Source organism: Tachypleus tridentatus, chromosome 13 (assembly GCF_004210375.1).
Source record: "Tachypleus tridentatus isolate NWPU-2018 chromosome 13, ASM421037v1, whole genome shotgun sequence".
Taxonomy (NCBI): Eukaryota; Metazoa; Arthropoda; class Merostomata; order Xiphosura; family Limulidae; genus Tachypleus; species Tachypleus tridentatus.
This window is the reverse complement of record NC_134837.1, coordinates 211,922,901-211,942,912: the sequence shown is the minus strand read 5'-3', so window position 1 is coordinate 211,942,912 and position 20,012 is coordinate 211,922,901. Positions and strand designations below refer to the sequence as shown.

At 36.2% G+C, this 20,012-nt stretch overlaps 1 pseudogene across 1 annotated transcript in view; it reads left to right on the top strand.

Moving 5' to 3' along the window:
* The window catches only part of LOC143240866 (protein O-mannosyl-transferase Tmtc3-like), a 144,303-nt pseudogene that overhangs the window by 73,503 nt on the left and 50,788 nt on the right, over window positions 1–20,012 (top strand). Inside the window, exons 3-4 of the transcript XR_013022009.1 lie at window positions 18,353–18,559; window positions 19,359–19,495. The product of XR_013022009.1 is annotated as a protein O-mannosyl-transferase Tmtc3-like (transcript). The remainder of the gene's footprint in view (window positions 1–18,352; window positions 18,560–19,358; window positions 19,496–20,012) is intronic.

Here is a 20,012-nt window from a genome sequence, read left to right as displayed (position 1 = left end):
TAGATATTGAACACCGGCTCCTCTCAACTCGTGCGATTTTTCAGTCAAATTGTGGGACATGACTGTCACTCTTACAATGCATCCAAGAGAGGTAATGAAATGCGAACCCCAGATCCGCAGTTCATCATACTAATCACTAAAGACCAATCATCGTTCCGTAAATTATTTATTAAAGTGTATCAGTTATCGAGTTTCTTTAATCGTGACATTCATCTTTTGTCCTTTTCTTTTAATCTAATGGACGTATCATCTCTCTGTAAGCCTAACATCTTTGTGAAGAAAAGTTTAATTCTCAAAACGCATTCGGTCAACTTTAAATCAATCAAAAATATAGTTATTCTCTAACACCAAAACACTTCAAACCGATCAAAAATATAGTTATTCTCTAACACCAAAACACTTCAAACCGATCAAAAATAGAGTCATTCTCTAACACCAAAACAGCCTCGGCTGGTTGCGAACATTTTTACTTCTTCCATTTAAACACTAATCAGCTGTTGGAGGTTATACAATATGAACTAGTAATAAAACAACAACAATATAAATAGAACTATTTTATGAAGATGGACCGTTAGTGTGTTATATTACGATTTCGAGGGTCTATGGCTCGCGTTCCGTTTTCGTAAAATATTGCTGCTAACAGTGAGGCCATTGATGCGTTACATTCCCATATTCTATCAGGCTAGAGTTGGCGGTGGGCGTTCTTCACTACTCGCCTTCTCTTTACTCTACAAGTTCGAAATTAATGTAGTTTTGCGCGAACTTTCTCGATAAACGGGACCTAGTATGGCTATGTGGTTAGTGAGCTCGACTCGCAACCTGCGAACCACATGTTGGAATCCCGATCCTACAAAACGTGCTCGCCCTCGTCAACCGTGGGGGTGCTATAATGTTATAGCCAGTCTTATTATTCGCTGGTAAAAGAGTAGCCCAAGAGTTGGCGGTGGGTGGTGATGAGTAGCTGCCTGTCCTCTAGTCTTTCACTGCTAAATTAGGGCCGGCTGGCGCAGATAGCCCTCGTGTAGGTTTGTGCGAAATTGAAACAAATCAATCTCAATGGACGCGGAAAAAGAAAAAAGCTTTATAAAGATATATTTTATGATTAGTTTACTTATAAACTAGACAAACTTTTCTTATATATTATCTTTCTTTTGTTTGCCAGTTTTTTTGCACGACAAGAAACACAACAAGTTTGTTTGTTTGTTTTTGAATTTTGCGAAAAGCTATAACAGGGTTATCTGCGCTAGCCGTCGTTAATAATTTAGAAGTGTAAGACTAGAGGGAAGGCAACTAGTCATCACCACCCACTGTCAATTCTCGGGATACTTTTTTATCAATGAATAGTGGGAATGATCGTACATTATAACGTCCCCACAGCTGAAAGGACGAGCATGTTTGGTGTGACGGGGATTCGAACCCACTACCTTCAACGTACGAGTTGAGCACCTAAACCACCTGTCCATGACGGGCCGAAAACACAACCATAACAAACTTTAAAACGTATGTATATATATATAGCCTTAAATGTAAATCTAGGCTTAAACAAAAATCGTGTTATTTGCTGAGGAAGATTCAGAACTAAGACTTGTCAACACACACTTTTGATTATATAAGTGTGTGTATATATAATATAATTTCGTCATCCTTCTACCCCCCCCTTACACGTCAAATTTAAATATATCTCTATGGGTGGCGCTAGCATCTAGGGCAGAATACACAATAAAGTTTGCCATATGGACTAACTCATTTAAGAGCTAACGAAACGAAAAGCTCTAAAGGGAAGGAACATAAGAAAGATTAGAATAATAAAATGTCACATATGGACCACACATTGTTTACTGTTCTTCGTCAAACGTCGAAACACAAACATAGCGTCCTTTTGAGTCCACAAGAGTAAGGACAAAAAATAGAGAAAAATGTCTTTGGAAGACATTCAAAACGAAAATTAATGACGATCTTATGGTTCTGTACATGCAAGTCCTCAGGACTTTATACTCAGAATAGATTTCGCTCTATTCCGCTAAGCCAAAAAACAAACAAATATTTCACACGAAGCTAACCATGTACGACACACTATAATAAAGTTAGGCCCTCTTGAGCAACAAGTCATTCTAGGCATCTAAAAAGTTTTTGTTGTTATTGGTTTTTTTTAACCTTTATTTGAAGGTGTGGATTAGGAAACGCCGAAATTTCACTCTCGAAAGACATTCAGTGCAACATCTAAGGGAATTAGGGACTGAAAAGTGTAGTTTCTTTGCTTTTCACAGATAAATGATTTGTTTGAAGTTAATCACACAGCTACACAATGAGCTAACTGTGCTCTGTTTACCGCAGGTTTCGAAATCTGGTATGCAACGTTGTAAGTCCGAAAACATAACGTAGTGCCACTGGAGGGAGGCGTGTATAAAGTAAAAAGGACTCGATACATTAGATATTCTACTTCGATGAAGAAGATAATTAATTGTACATGTTAACTTAAACCTTTCAAATGCAACTGCTTCCTTTGGCACAGCGGCATGTCTGCGGATTTTTAAGAAGTTGCGTTTGTTTCTTTGTTCAAATATCAGCACAAAGCTACAGAATGTGCTATCTGTGCTTTGCCTATCCAAACCAAGTTTCTAGGGTTATAAGTTCTCAGATATACGGCTGTGCCACTAGAGAGCAGTCTTGTACTTCGTACCACGTACATTAGAATATAGAGAAATGCACTTCTTTGGTTCAGCTTATAAATTAGAACGTTAAAGAAGACAGGTAACATGTTTTTCGTTTCTTGTTTGTAATTAAGCTACACAGTTGGTTATCTGTGCTATGCACACCAGGGATATCGAAACCCTATTTTTAGTGTTGTAAGTCCGCAGACATAGAGCTGTGCCACAGAGGGGAGAGCACAGATAAAGGATGTATATTTCTTATGTAGTAGCAACAGGTTTTCAGGAATGAATGTTTGTGAAAACATTGCTGAACAGACTTTGTTAGTAAGTTTTCATGATAATTCACGAAACTTCAAGCATAAAATCTGCTATGCCCTGGCATGGCCAGGTGGTCAAGGAGCGTTCGACTCGTGATCTGAGGGTCGCGGGTTCGAATCCCTGTCGCACCACACATGCTCGTCATTTCAGCCGTGGAGGCGTTATAGTGTGACGGTCAATTCTACTATTTATTTGTAAAATAGTAGCTCAAGAGTTGGCGGTGGGTTGTGTTGACTAGCTGCCTTTCCTCTAGTCTTACACTGCTAAATTAGGGACGGCTAGTGCAGATAGCCCTCGTGTAGCTTTGTGTGAAATGCAAAACAAACCAAATTATACCAATAACTGTAAATCCTCTGGACTTCTTATAGCAAAACTTTATTCTAAAGTAATACAGATTCCTCATAAGAGTTCTTCCTCTCCCTTTATTATATTGCCCAATCTTACAAATTTATACTATTTATTGTTATGATTAGTTAACAATAATTTCATCAATTTCTTACCTTATTGTTTACTTATATGATTAGTTAACAATAATTTCATCAATTTCTTACCCAGCTACTTTTAATATCTATATATATTGCAATTTTAACATAGTAGATATATATATAATAAATTGCCTATTTATATGATTAATCTAAGTATGATTAATTGCATACTTGGTTTCTTCCCATCTCTTTTACATTACCCAATATTTCAACCTTGAAGACCCTATGATGATATGATTAGTGTAACAGGTAGAAGATGAATTAAAGACCTATATGATTAACTGAAGATCCTTGTTATTAATTGCCCGCCTCATCTTTCATCTGTGTCTAAAAACGTTCTGTTCAATGTTATTTTTTCCACCGGCCCCTTAGGTAACACACACTAAAGAAGCAAGACAAATGACCTAAGTATTCCTGCTTCAATGATCCATTGCGAGGCATGCACGTTCTTTCAGTATTCTCTCATAGCTAAAGCTCTACTTCGCTTTAATAACACTGCCTCTCTCTCTCCTATCATTTCTGTTTGTGTGAGAAACTCGTGGTGTAGCTACAAACTTAGACAATTTTTTACCATAGGTCGTAGGATTTTTCTTGTCAGCCCAGAGCTCTGGTTCGTATTAACATTACGCACGTTTATGTAAGTAATGAATCTTTAATGGCGTATGATTAATCGAATTTAGGTTAAGTCACACCTACTTACTTCACTGAGTACCCAGTGTGAAAATATTTTGTAAAGTGTTACCATGGTGAATATCTTATCTCTTTATTTATTTATTTTTCTGAATAAACAGTGAGAAAAAATGGCAAAGGTTGAAACGTACCTCGATGTCAGTACTTTCGTAAAAACTTTAATGTGATATAGCTAATTTTATTGTACACGTTGAAACTTTCATAACGTTTAACATATGAACAGTCACACTGATCATATATTTAAAATGTGATACATATACTTAAAATGTGATACAAGAACTCTGAAACATTCATTTTTTTTTAACTGTCATTGTAAACAAAATTTGATTCAAATCGTGTGTATGTTTTGGTTGTGAAGTTCACTCCTCGCGAATACCTATATTGCTGTAAAGATACCCAGTGTCCATAGCTTCACTGGATGAGCCTCACTCAAGTTGGGAGAAATATTATATAGGGCTCTGTCATGAGTCCATGACGTAACGCATAACACGCAAGTCCACTTTCTGTGCAACTATGTGAAATTTTGATTTTTGAGGATGGCTGTAACCTCGATTTTTCGAGTGCATATAACACAGCAGAATAATTATAGTTATTTGTATTAACCTCACAAAAAATAAAAAGTTTTGAATTTTATTTCAAAATTAAGAAACATGTTGGGACTTCTTGCCTCTCTCCATTGAAGGGAGTTACTGGGATCTGGACAAAACAAAACCAATGTACTACGTTCGATTTGTTTGCCGTTGTTGTGTTTATATTCATGTAGAAACTCATGTTATCAGTTTAGCAACCGAATAAAAAAGTTATTTTAATTTAGCTTTTCTCGAAGCGCGAATTCCTCACCTAATATGAGTTATTACCCTCTCCAAATATTTAATGTTCCAGTTTTAATTCTCACCAATCGTCGAGAGTTCCAGTTTTAATCATCTCTAGTCTACAATTTATCGAAAATGAAGTTTATATAATACTTCCTATTATTCCTATTAATTTTTAAGTGTTCAATGTTCCAGTTTTTAATCCTCTCTATACATACTATCCAAGTATTCGGGATTCCAGTTTTTAATTTTCCCTGTACTTAATTTTTATGTGTTCAATGTTCCAGTTTTTAATCCTCTAAATACATATTATCCAAGTATTCGGAATTACAGTTTTTAATTCTCCCTGTACTTAATTTTTAAGTGTTCAATGTTCCAGTTTTTAATCCTCTCTATACATACTATCCAAGTATTCGGAATTACACTTTTTAATTCTCCCTGTACTTAATTTTTAAGTGTACAGTGTTCGAGTTTTTAATCCTCTCCATACATTCTATCCAAGTATTCGGAATTACAGTTTTTAATTCTCCCTGTACTTAATTGTTAAGTGTTCAATGTTCCAGTTTTTAATCCTCTCTATACATACTATCCAAGTATTCGGAATTACAGTTTTTAATTCTCCCTGTACTTAATTTTTAAGTGTTCAATGTTCCAGTTTTTAATCCTCTCCATACATTCTATCCAAGTATTCGGAATTACAGTTTTTAATTCTTTCTGTACTTAATTTTTAAGTGTTCAATGTTCCAGTTTTTAATCCTCTCCATACATTCTATCTAAGTATTCGGAATTACAGTTTTTAATTCTCCCTGTACTTAATTATTAAGTGTTCAATGTTCCAGTTTTTAATCCTCTCTAAACATACTATCCAAGTATTCGAAATTACACTTTTAAATTCTCCCTGTACTTAATTTTTAAGTGTACAGTGTTCGAGTTTTTAATCCTCTCCATACATACTACCAAGTATTCGGGATTCCAGTTTTTAATTTTCTTTGTACTTAATTTTTAAGTGTTCAATATTCCAGTTTTTAATCCTCTCTATACATACTACCAAGTATTCGAGATTCCAGTTTTTAATTTTCCCTGTACTTAATTTTTAAGTGTTCAGTGTTCGACTTTTTAATCCTCTCCATACATTCTATCCAAGTATTCGGAATTACAGTTTTTAATTTACCCTGTACATAATTTTAAGTGTTCAATGTTCCAGTTTTTAATCCTTTCTGTACATGCTATCCAAGTATTCGGAATTACAGTTTTTAATTCTCCCTGTACTTAATTTTTAAGTGTACAGTGTTCGAGTTTTTAATCCTCTCCATACATTCTATCCAAGTATTCGGAATTACAGTTTTTAATTCTCCCTGTACTTAATTATTAAGTGTTCAATGTTCCAGTTTTTAATCCTCTCTAAACATACTATCCAAGTATTCGGAATTACAGTTTTTAATTCTCCATACTATCCAAGTATTCGGAATTACAGTTTTTAATTCTCCCTGTACTTAATTTTTAAGTGTTCAATATTCCAGTTTTTAATCCTCTCTATACATACTACCCAAGTATTCGGAATTACAGTTTTTAATTCTCCCTGTACTTAATTTTTAAGTGTTCAATATTCCAGTTTTTAATCCTCTCTATACATACTACCAAGTATTCGGAATTACAGTTTTTAATTCTCCCTGTACTTAATTGTTAAGTGTTCAATGTTCCAGTTTTTAATCCTCTCTATACATACTATCCAAGTATTCGGAATTACAGTTTTTAATTCTCCCTGTACTTAATTTTAAGTGTTCAATGTTCCAGTTTTTAATCCTTTCTGTACATGGTATCCAAGTATTCGGAATTACAGTTTTTGAACCTTTATGTCCCTGATCTCTAAGTAACTAATGTTCAGTTTTTCACTTTATCTAGTGTTAAATCCAAGTCAACACAAAGTTATTTAACTTAATTTTAAGATTTTCCAACGCATGAAAAGAAGACATCACGACTGAAAGGGCAAACATGTATTGTGCGACGGCGATTCGAACCTGCGACCATCGAATTATGAGTCGAGCGGCGTAACCATCTAGCCAACGGAGATTTCGTTTATTGTTATTTTTTTGTTTCACGCAAAGCTACACGAGAACTATCTTCTCCAGCTGTCCCTAATTTAGCAGTGTGGTTAATCTCATGTTTCATCACAACCGAAATATCTGGTCGTTATCTATGTTTTCTCCGTCTCATTTATCTACGTCTGCTAATAAAGCTATCCAGTAGTTTATTACGTTTTTATAGCACCGATTTCTCTTTCTGTTCCCTTCTTAAACTTTTTAAAATTACAAATGTATTTCTGTTATGTTTTTTTTCTTTCTTATCATTTGTGTGTGTATTTTTAATATAACAGCTCATCACTATTCTATAGTGGCATTAAAGTCAGAAAAATATGAACAGAATATGGTATTTAAAGTGAAATATAACAGCGTAAGAGAAATTAAAGGCTCGGCATGGCCAGGTGGTTAAGGTACTCGATTCGTAATTCGAGGTTCGCGGGTTCTAATCCCCGTCGCACGAAACATGCTCGCCCTTTCAGCCGTCAGGGACTTATAATGCCACGGTCAATCCCACTATTCGTTGGTAAAAGAGTAGCCCAAGAGTTGGCGGTGGGTGATGATGACTATCTGCCTTCCCTCTAGTCTTACACTGTAAAGTCAAGGACGGCTAGCGAAGATAACCCTGGTGTAGCTTTGCGCGAAATTCAAAAACAAAGAAACAAACAAACAATTTGCTCACATGTATATTACCGCCGTGAGACTTGATGGGATGGGGGGTGTCAGAAATAAGAATAAATCTGCATTTCGAAAATAAAATTGTATTTTTTCCAGTAAATCTGATATTCTGTCTGATATTCATTCTAACGAAATGACGTTCACGACTTGTTTTTGATTTTTATTATAACATTTTGTTGTTGTTGTTTCGTTTTACGTAAAGCATGTCGAGCGTGGATCGATTCTTAAATTACGTATCTGAAGAGCTTATGTAGATGAACGCGACATTAAATTCCGGTAAAAGGCAATTTCAAGACATCACGTAGTTTTCGTGTCGAGTTTAATCTTTATTTTCGTCGGATATCGTTTAAACTGTATCACTATTATTATTGAAACTTCTCGGGTATTGCCCAGGGTTTCGATAAATAAAATTTGAGTAGGCTTCCTAGTTATAAGTATGTTTCTATAAATCACGTTGGAGTTGCACATAAACAATATATATATTTTTTTGTTATTATCCATGCAGTTTCATTCAATTCCGAGTTGAAATTTAAATGTGCACAAGTGAAGACGATTTGGAAAGAGAGAGAGAGAACGTAATTTGTTTAGCACGAACCGCGCGTGCTACGAGCATGTCTAAAAAGTCTGAAGATGCATTTCTCAGGTGAAATATTTTATAAGAAGAATCATGTGTCCAGTGAAGGAAAAACTATGTAACACTGAAATTCCATCCATCACTATTTCCGTATGTGAAGCATATAAGAAATGTATATATTTCTCGCTTATTCGACGTGCATGTTTTCAAGTGACGGTAATAATGTTATATAATTTATCCACTCTGTTTCCCTTCTGTTGCTACTATTTATAGCCTCTCTAATCTCATGAAGTTTGTTTGTTGTTGTTTCTTTCATAACTGCTTCTCTACTAGCATTTCGTAGGGAAGACCGAACACGTTCACAAATAAAATGAAGAGGTCGCTTTAAACTCTTACGCTGACCAATCGATGTCGACACCTGAAACGTCTATTCTTTGGCGTTGACCTTAACCGTTTACAAAAACACATAAAACTGATTTACAGTTAATCACTCAAGAAAGTAAACATTTTTATACGACAGTGATTTCCTTAAAACATCTTCTGTAAATTAGAGTTAGTAGGAGAAACAGGAGAGTATACTTAATTGTGTGACAGCTCCGGAAAATTTATTTTTGTCTACAATTTCAGACTGGAAAAAGCAAATACGTTCAATATGCGTCAGTTTCTTAGAACGTTCCACGATGTGGATTCTTATACGTGGTGATGGGACCTCCTAGAGAAGGTTTTTTTTTTTCAATTTACCTTCTATGGGATCTAAACATCCACTCACGTGTTTGCTGCGCGTGGCAATCCATGAAGGGAAAGAGAGGATCCTGATGGTCCAGGGGTCCAACCCTAACACACCACTTTTCCCTTGAATTCCTGTAGTGTTGGGTGTTCTAAACGGATGTTGTGGACATTGTTTCTGATACTGGTGTTTTGGACACCGCAACTAAATTTGTCTGCTCTGGCACTGTCACTGTTGGGCTTGTTCCATATATGGACTTTTGTCCTGTATTCAAGACTCGGATCCGTGACAGTTGGAAGTCAACCTGGAGTGAGAAACGTGATAACAAGTCTTTTCAGATAAAACCTTCTGTTGGACTTTGGCCATCTTGTTTTCGTAAGAATTAGAAGTTGTCCTAACTAGACAACACATTAGTAACATTATTTTGAGTCATCATTTTCTTTTATCCGAGACTGATACACCAACGTGTGACACCCTGTGTGACACTCATTTTACTGTCGTTACGACTCTGAACAACGGCACCATTTTAGACATGTTCTGTTCACAGGTTTGTCCCTGACACCTTAGAAATGTTTTCAATTTTTTGAGGCCATTGACCTTTTTAATGCTATTTAACATTTTAAGTCAAAACTGGACTTTCTCTTGTTTTACCTTTTTATGATTTTAATAATTAACCTTTATTTTTTATCTTTTACCGGTTGTTTGGCGCAGATAGCCTAATTGCTTTGCATCACAAAACACCAAACAACCAATTCTTAGAATGCATTTTTAATCAACAGTTTCTGACTGAAAGAGAAACGTGATTAAATGTGACACATTTACGCTAAATATGTTTTTGAACAACAATTGCTGTTTATTTACTTTTTGAATTTTGCGCAAAGCTACAACCGTCCCTAATTTAGCAGTGTAAAACTAGAGGGAGGGCAGCTAGTCATCACCACCGACCGCCAACTCTTGGGCTACTCTTTTTACCAACAAATAGTGAGATTGACTCGCACATTTTAACGCCCCAACGGCTGAAAGGTTAAGCATGTGTGGTATGACGGGGATTCAAACCTGCGACCCTGAGATTACGAGTCGGGCACCCAAACCACCTGGCCATGCCGAACCCTACAGTTACTCCCGGACAAAGAAAACATATTAAAATGTGAGGTAATGTTTTAAAACAAAAACGCCCTTTAATTTATAAATATAAACTAGAAATAAAGTCAACATACTGAGTGTGTGTAAGTTCCTTAAAAATGTCCTTTGATGTCTGATTATTAAACCAGAAAAGGAAACACTTAAATATGGCGTTTTAAGCTTCATGAATGAAATATGTGTTAATTAATAACGGCCAGGTACGTTAAGGCGTTCCATTTGTAATCTGAGGGTCGCGGGTTCGAATCCCCGTCGCACCAAACATGCTCGCCCTTTCAGCCGTGTGGACATTATTATGTTACGGTCAATCCCACTATTCGTTGGTAAAAAGAGTAGCCCAAGAGTTGGCCTTCCCTCTAGTCTTACACTATGAAATTAGGGACAGCTATCGCAGATAACCCTCGTGTAGCTTTGCGCGAAATACAAAAACAAATAAAGGATAATTAATAACGACATTGCCAATACCTTGCGGACAATTATGTATAAAAAAATTTAAATAGAAATAACGCCACAAATAGCATTAAAACACGTGCTAAAGTCTGGAAATTATAACGAACTTTGCTACGCGCTTTTAGTTGATTTCTAATTAATTCTTCAAACACTACTGGTGAGATAAGATTCTTATCATAGAACTGCACTTTCTGTTACTGTAGCGATACACTGCATGTTAGATTTAATGTTAATTTTACGTTGTGCAGGACGCTTGAGAACACGGCTATCTACTTATGTTGTGTCCTATATGAAATAGGCATTGTATCTAGTTCATTAAACATTCGCATTTTATTACGAAAGCTTTGAACAACGAGGTGTTATGCGAAGGTTGCGACGCATCGTATAGTGGTTTGTTTGTGTTTTTTTTTGCCTGGTGTTCGTCATACGTTGTTAAGTTGAACTTTTAAATATTTAAAACACACGTTTATCACGTCTGTGGGTATAACGGGGAGACGCTGATGTTGACCGAAAAGACTTGAAAGATTTATAAGAAATAAGAAGCTCGTATCTGTTAATGTTGTTCCAGTACAAAAAGTTAGCAAATACCATCCTGAAAAGAAAATCGCCATAGTATATCTAAGAAGCAAAGTTATTCCTTCATATAGCATAAAAATAACCGCCTAAAAGGGTAATTATTTCGCGTCAGGCATTTTTTCGATAACACCGGTTCATCTTGCTAATACTGTAATGTTGCTGGTAACATACGATAAGTTAATTCAAAAGTAAAACTAAAAACAAAATCGCAACTTCGCATGTAAATCAAAGAGTAAGTAAAAGTTTGCTCTGTAATAAAGTTTGTTTTTTATGTTGTTTTTCTTTGCGACGCACTAGCCATTTCTAATCTAGCAATGTAATACTAGAGAAAGACAGCTAGTCACCACCAACTCGTGGGCTACTCTTTTTTACTAACGAATAGTTGGATAGACCATAACATTATAACGTCCCCACGGCTGAAAGGGCGAGCATGTTTGATGTGACGGGGATTCGAACTCGCGACCCTCAGATTACGAGTCGAGTGCCTGAACCACCTGGTCATGCTGGGTCACGATTTTTGAGAAATATATACACTAATATATATAGTAATATATGCAATAATATACATGTATCCAGTATTATATATAAGTATATATATTTATATATACAGTAGTTTGAACGCAGTTGTTATTCGTTTATCTTACTTAACTATTTTGATGGATTTGAATCCCCGTCACACCAAACATGCTCGCCTTTTCAGCCATGGAGACCATGTTATGTTATGGTCAATCCCGCGATCTGTTGGTAAAAGAGTAGCCCGAGAGTGGGTAGTGTTGACTAGCTGCCTTAGTCTATTCAGACACACAAAACTACTTTTGTATCGAATATCTATAACTTGTTTTTGATTACTGTAAACCTCTTTTTCTTTCTTTTCGCGTGATCGGATGTACTTAACTGTTCTTCATTGAACGTGATTTTTACAAATGAAAAACGCATTGAAACATTAACGTAGTTCTAAGAAAAGAAACACGACTTACTGGTCAAAATTGTGTGATGTCTGATAGAAACCCATCATTAAAGAATAACTGTTAGGACCAATTAGAAAAGAAACCAATATATGAAAACTGACAAATTTCATTCAACAGAAAGACTCTCAACGGATCGAACATAAATATTCAAAACAGTGGCGGCCCCCCAGTGGCTCAGCGGTATGTCTGCGGACTTGCACGCTAAAATCCGGGTTTCGATACCCGTGGTGGGCAGAGCACAGATAGCCCATTGGCAGTTGCCGGCAGTTTTTTTCAGACTTGTCTTATTGTTTTGTAACTATGAGGTCATTTTTGAGTATGGTCGGGTATGGTCTAATGGTTAGTGGGCAAAATAGTTCAGACCTAAAAGTCCAAGATTCGAGTCCCCGATAAGCCATTAAACAACTTAACACTTTCAGCTGTGGGAACATTATCAAAAAGAATGTTATTCAGCAAAGATCAAACTTATAGACGGTCAGTGTTGCTGACTGATTTCCTCTTCACTCGCCAGTAGTTCTAAGTTAGGACGGTTATGACAGAAACTTGAGTCCTCTGACATTTTCGTAGAGCACACGTGCCGTATACGGTATCGTTCGGGTTAAGGACATTTAAATACACTATTTATAAACATTGTCTTTCTAGGCCAAACTTTTGGCAAGTTAGAGCTTAGCAAGCTTAGTATGACCAGAGGGTTAGGGTGCTCGACTCGCAATCTGCGGGTCACAGGTTCGAATTCCTGTCGCACCAAACATGCCCGCTCTTTCTGCCATCGGGGCGTTATTAAGTAACGGTTAATCCAATATTCTTTGGTAAAAGAGTTGCCCAAGAGTCGGCGGTGGGCGGTGATGACTAGTTGCCTTCCCTCTTGTTTTATCCTGCTAAATTAGAGAGGGCTAGCGCAGATAGCCCTCATGTAGCTTTGCGCAAAGTTCAAAAAATAAACACAAAACAAACAGAGCTTAGTTAGTGCTAAAAGCGTACTCACCCACACACGAATTATTCAAGATAATTTTTCACTTTAGAGAATAAAAATAATTTTTCTCTTGAACTACAACAGAATTTTACACCTGATGATTTGAGAGCCACCGAGCAGCCCATCATATTTCATGTGACAGCAAAGTCGAAATATTGAACAGTTACGTACTACAGAACCAACCAGTGTCAGGTTTTATCAAGGTTACCGAGTTGATGTACAAGTTGCAGATGACATCTGGCGTCTTTTGATATAGAGAAACTGCACTAGTATAGGCAATATAAGAACACGCTTTAAAAGTAAGCCTCTTTCAGGTTGAAATAATGGTTATAGCTTGTTTCATTTTGTTTCTCAAAAATTAAAAGCATTATACTATATTCTCAACTGTGTTGAATGTTAGTTTTGCTAAAACGAATGAACAAACAAACTTGGTTTTGGAAAAATCAATACATCATTTATGGGTAAAATAAGCAAACAACCTAGTTTGGTTTTCTATTTATTACCTAACTTCCTCATAGACAGTGTTGTTTCTCTTCTCTGTCACTAGGGGTAATTATGTTCCAAACAATATCATGTTGAATCCCGTAAGTAGGAATGAAATATGTTTATGTCTGTCTGCCGCATGGCTTGTTACTAAAAGACGAATTACAAACTCTGTGTTATTAAACAATCTTGTGAATGGAATTTTGAGTGATTGGAAATCGAAATACAGTTCTATAACTATAAATAACATTCGATTATTGATTGAAAATAAAAAATAAACAAAACTGTTTAAGCCTAAACACAATTATTTCAAAATGTACAAATAACACGCCATCAGACTGAAGTACAGCAAACGTCCTTGAGATATCAGATGTTCAATCTGATAGGTAGCTAATGCGCATTTATTTATCTTTTAGTAATTTTTACAACATCCAAAGGCTTAAAATAATACATGTGCACAGTTAAAATACACTGAACTTTTAGTTATTCCAAGAGTATTGTAGAAAACGTCTGTTGTATTTCTGTGCTTTTAAAATAAATAGCCTACTCCATATATTGTCACAGTTGTTGTCATTAAGTTGAACGCCCCTAGTGGCTCAGCGGTAAATCTTAAAACTTACAATGCTAGAAAGCTTTGATACTCGTGGCGGGCACAGCACAGATAGCCCGTTGCGTTGTTTCGTGCTTAACAACAAACAAATTAAGGTAAGGGTTGAGGGTACATGATGAGAGTGACAGTAAATCTCCCTATTAGGTGAAGCAAGAATTGACGGTAAGTGCTGTTCATTAGGTGTTTGGCTCGGCATGGTCTGGTTGCTGGAGCACTAGACTCATAATTTGAGGGTCGCAGGTTCGAATCCCCGTCACACCAAACATGCTCGCCCTTTAAGCTGTGGGGGCATTATAAGTGACAGTTAATCCCACTATTCATTGGTTAAAGATTAGCCCAAGAGTTGGCGGTAGACGGTGATGACAAGCTGCCTTCCCTCTAGTCTTACACTGCTAAATTAGGGACGGCTAGCGCAGATAGCTCTCGTTTGGCTTTGCGCGAAATTCAAAACAAAACAAATCACTTTTCAGTTAAGAATTTGATAAATAGTAAATAAGATAGACACAAATTTGGTTATTTTTTTAATTATACAGAAGACTGGAAAAATTAAAAGCAACACTAATACATTCGTTGTATCATTCAGCTGTCCCTATGTTACTTGAGTTAAATACTTACTTAAATCTGTCCCTACTTTGCTTATAAGATGAATATATAAAATTATTCAGGCGTAAGGGCGTTATAACGTGACGGTCAATCCTACTATTCGTTGGTAAAGGAGTATTCCCAGAGTTGGCAGTGGGTGGTTACGTATCAAAATTTAAAAAAAAAAAAAACGACTGCAAAATGTAAGAAACGATATAACTGTAAAGGAACAATTTATTTGATTTCTAAACTTATTCCCGAGAAGTTATAAATGTGTGTTTTTAAAACACGATAAGATGAACAAAACGTGGTGCATGCAAACCCTGTTTTCAATCCCATTAGTATTTTACTTTCATGTAACAAAACGTGAGAAATACGTGTGTATTATTCATGTATGTAGCTTTCGGTTTTGTTTTTCTTATCGTGTGTACAACAAGTTTTATAAGGGAAAAAAACAACAACCAATACACCAGTTTCACTTTTCACTAAAGGTACAACATTTCTAACGTCCAGTTAATGTTGTCATGGATAAAACCTCATGCTGGAATACCTTCCAACATTTTTAGACTTATTAGTATAAATGTCCCGAATCCCACCAGTGGGAGCTTGTCCACTATAAATGAAGACAGAATAATCCTTTTATAAACATAAAATATACGTGAGATTCCAACTTACGACATGACACGAATGCGACTTCCCTGGAGAAATGTTTGCTGTATATAATTCCTGTACGTCAGAGCTAAGACTAATTATTAGTTTGAGAAAAGTTGCCCAACATTCCATTTGCGAAGCATCGACTTCACTTTCGATTTACGTTCGTTTGTTAGACGCAAAGTTACACAATTGGCTACTTCTGCTCGGCCCACCACGTATATAGAATCCTGATTGATTGATTTTTTAGCGGTGTAACACCTCAGACCTACCTTTGACCTACCGTGAAATGAGGCAGACTTTTTTTTCACTTTTTTTTAAACGTCACATATTTCTTTCAGACGCGTATTTCCATCTTTTCAAAATAACTAAGGCAGTCAAAATTAGACTCGAAAAAAAAAAGCGTTTTCCTTTCTTCTCTTGTTTTGCAGAATAATACAATAAATTTGATTGTATCGGTCATACAAGCAGATTCCCACGGACCCACCCTCACATACAAAATAAAAACACTGAGCTGAACCCTGGTGCCATCTCAAATCATTTGTTTGTTTTTAAATTTTACACAAAGCTATACGAAAGCCATCTCCTCTAACCGTCCTAACTTTAGCAATGATACAATAGAGGGAAGGCAGCTAGAGTAGCTACTATTTTGCCAATTACTAATGGGATTGATTGTAACACTATAACGCTCCCACGGCTAAAAGAATGAGCATATTCGGTGACGGGGATTGGAAACTGCGAAATGAAAAGCGAATTAACTTTTCGAAAACACATCTCACGGATAAATCTTCAAGTTATTGAGCGGCATCTACAGAGATTTAGGCTTACCACCCAATAATTTAAACTGATAAAATTCTGTTAATTTCTATACAGATTTTATTAGTAAATATAATGATATGTAGTATAGGAAGTGTATTAACGCTCCCATCCTGTGGTCCATGACATACTAGGCCCAAAGTAATAGGTAATAGCATTGTTGGATCCGTAGCCTAAATCATACTTATTTTTTGTAGATCAGTAGGTGTTGGTGTTGTAGCGGAATTGAAGATGGTAAAGACAAAATCGTTGGAAGTCCAAAAAACACAAAAACAAAGAAAGAACAAAAACGATTACGCAACATTCTCACTAAGCAGCATTTATGCTAACAAGCAATAATTATTCTATGTTGTAAAAAATACAACAAAAACATCTCATAAAGAACAAATATGGTTAAAACAAAATGATTTTCGCCGAACGTAATTTTTAAATTTGATTTGTTGATTCGGTTTTAATGAACGAAGTGATGTTTAAATACGAAATTATTGTGTTTGTTTGAAGCGTAATATGAGTAATCTTTAACTTTAGGGCATGGCCAGGTGGTTAAGGATCTTGACTTGCAATCTGAAGGTCGTGAGTTCGAATCTCGATCTCACCAAATATGCTCGTCCTTTCAGCCATGGGGACGTTATATACCCGGTCAATCCCACTATTCGTTAATAAAAGATAGCCCAAGAGTTGGCGGTTGGTGGTGATGAATAGCTACCTTCCTTCTAGTCTTTCACTACTAAATTAAGGACTGTTAGCGCAGATAGCCCTCGTGTAGCTTTGCGCGAAATTCATAACAAAGAAGCTAGTATTTCACTATTAAATTAGGGACGGCTAGCGCATTTAGTCCTCTTGTAGCTTTGTGTGAAATTCGAAACAAAGTAAACCTAATCTATTTAATATTAGAACAAATAAAATCTAAGGAATCTAAAAAGCAACATTGTTACGTGTGTTGCTAAAGTGATATACTTCAACGGTAAACTCCATCTACTGGTTTTTAGCCTTGGGTGGAAGATACAAGTGAAATTGGTAATTTTCAAAAAACGTGTGTCGTTTTGCATTATCGTGGAAACGATTTTAATTTTATCCTGAAGTTGAAGGCAAAATTAATTATTCTGCATTTATAAACAAGTGGTCCTTTAGAGACAAGGGTTTGCCTTGCAGTTGAATCGTGCATTTCGGAGTGGATGCGCCTCTTTGAATCTTTGCGATACCACATACTATTTCCCGCGTTTTAAGAGATGTATGAGCGTCATAAGAGCAACATTCGATTTCTTAGCGGCGCAAATTGTGAATGGTAGGATGCTGCTGATTGGCTCTCTTCCATCCGATTAATGGTTCCAAGTAAATAGAAAAATCTGTGTTTAGCTTTATTATATTCGATGATTTTTAAATTAATAAAAAAATACAACACATTTGCTGTCCTTTTTGGCGCTCCTTCGTCTGAGATTTAAAATTAGTTTTGAAATCTTTTTGTTAACCATCATAATTATTATTTGAAGTAGAATGTTTTAGGTCACATTATACACATAGAAGAGAATAGGGAATAAATAAAACAAAGTATCTAGAAACAAAATATTAAGTTTTACTATTTAACGATTGTTTGGTTTGTTTTAAATTTCGCGCAAAGCTACACGAGGGTCATTTGCGCTAGCCGTCCCTAATTTAGCAGTGTAACACTAGAGAGAAGGCAGCTAGTCATCACCACCTACCGCCAACTCTTGGGATACTCTTTTACCAACGAATAGTAGGATTAACCGTCACATTATAACGCCCCCACGGTTGAAAGGGCGAGCATGTTTGGTGTGACTATGATTCAAACTCTCGACCCTCAGATTAGGAGTCGTGTGCCTCAACCACAAGGACAGGCCGGGCCGCAATCTTACGAGTGAACGTACCTGTATTTTATAGTTGGATTTGTAGCGACATCTACACAAAATGTAACGTCATTCATACATTTAACTTTATGTTATGTATTTGGACGTGTTTGTTTGTTTGTTTTTTGGCTAAACGTGTACTGTTCAGAAAATAAATGTAGAAACTTGGTCCTAAGTTCTTCCTTCAGGAAATTGTTTATTCTTGTCAATCTTTATTTCCCACAGTTACCATGTTTACCATGAGTAAACAGCTAGATAAGTTTTATCCTCTAGCCATTGCAGCTACGGCCTTGACTGTGTACAGCACCTCCCTGGGGTGCGACCTTGTGTTTGACGACGTAGCAGCGATTCAGAGGAATCGTGATGTGCGACCTTCCAGCCCATTGCTTAACCTTTTTTGTCAATGATTTCTGGGGAACTCCACTGCAAAAGGTTAGTGCTTTGTTCTGCAGAATGAAAAATAAGTATACGTATCTGTGTGCAATGTGCAATTTGTGTACGTGTGTGTGTCCAAATAAGTGAACAGTCTTTAATTACAATAGAGAAGTCAAATTAATTTTTAAAAAATAATTTATAGCTTCTGTAAAACAGAAGGGTTCTTTTGTCTGTTTGTAATTAAGCACAAAGCTATACAATGGGCGATCTGTACTCTGCCCATCACGAGTATCGAAACCTGGATTCTAGCATTGTAAGTTCGCCAACATCTTACTGTGCCACTGGGGAACAAAGCGTAACTCTTACGCTCCGAGCTCCCCAGTAGCACAGCGGGATCTCTGCGAACTTACAACGCTAAAATCCAGGTTTCGATACTCGTGAAGGGCAGAGTACAGATAGCCCATTGTATAGCTTTGTGCTTAATTACAAAAAATAACAACTTACGATCCGAAGTATATTCAAACGTATTTGCTATAAGTGTGTATGTATACTGTACAGATACACTATCCTTTCGTATCGAAGGCTGAGATATTTTGTTGACCTATATAACTTTTGAAAATGTACATTCACCGTTTTATATGTATACATTTGTGCACTTTTGTACATACTGTCTATATAAACACCCACAAAAGTTAATGTAACATTTGTATGAGGCAACAAAAACGAAACATTTTACGTAAATGTTACGTAAATAAACTAGGATTTTCGACTTTTTTCTGTTCGTTTGTTTAACAAGGGTCTTTGTAAGCGTTTATGTTTCTTAGAGTTTAAACCTGGTGAATTTGTGTTATAACAGGAACAAAGTCACAAGTCATACCGTCCACTCACGGTCTTCACCTTCCGACTTAACTATGCCGTCCATGGTCTTCAGCCTTTAGGTTATCACGTGATCAATGTTCTGCTTCATGCCTTAGTCTGCGTCTTGTATTACAGGTATCGGTGTTTGTGTCTTAAAGTATAGTGTTTTCACATAGCATCGGTTAAGATGGGATCTGTTATTCCCTTCAGTAGTGATATATATTATCTTCTCACTCGTTATGTTGTACTAAACACGTTTCTCTAAGAAGAAAACCTACTGTTGCTTTCCACGTGTTACCTGCACCTTTCAGAAATAAAGGAGAAAGTTGACTTTTGGTTTTATCTGATGGAAATAAAGATAAGTTAAAAACTTTATGTGGATAAACACTTGTTTAACTAGGAGGGTTGAAAATACATATACATTGCTGGCCAAAATTTTAAGGCCAATGAACATAAAGAAAAAATATGCATTTTGCGTTGTTAGACTCAACCATTTATTTGAGTTGAGCTTCGAAAGATGAAAGTAAGAAAATAGGAAATAAAAATAAAAAACTTTTTAAGCATTTAATAGGAAAAATGTGAACACTATGAAATTAGCCTAAATACTAGCTGGTCAAAAGTTTAAGACCATACTGAAACGTAGCGTTAATCG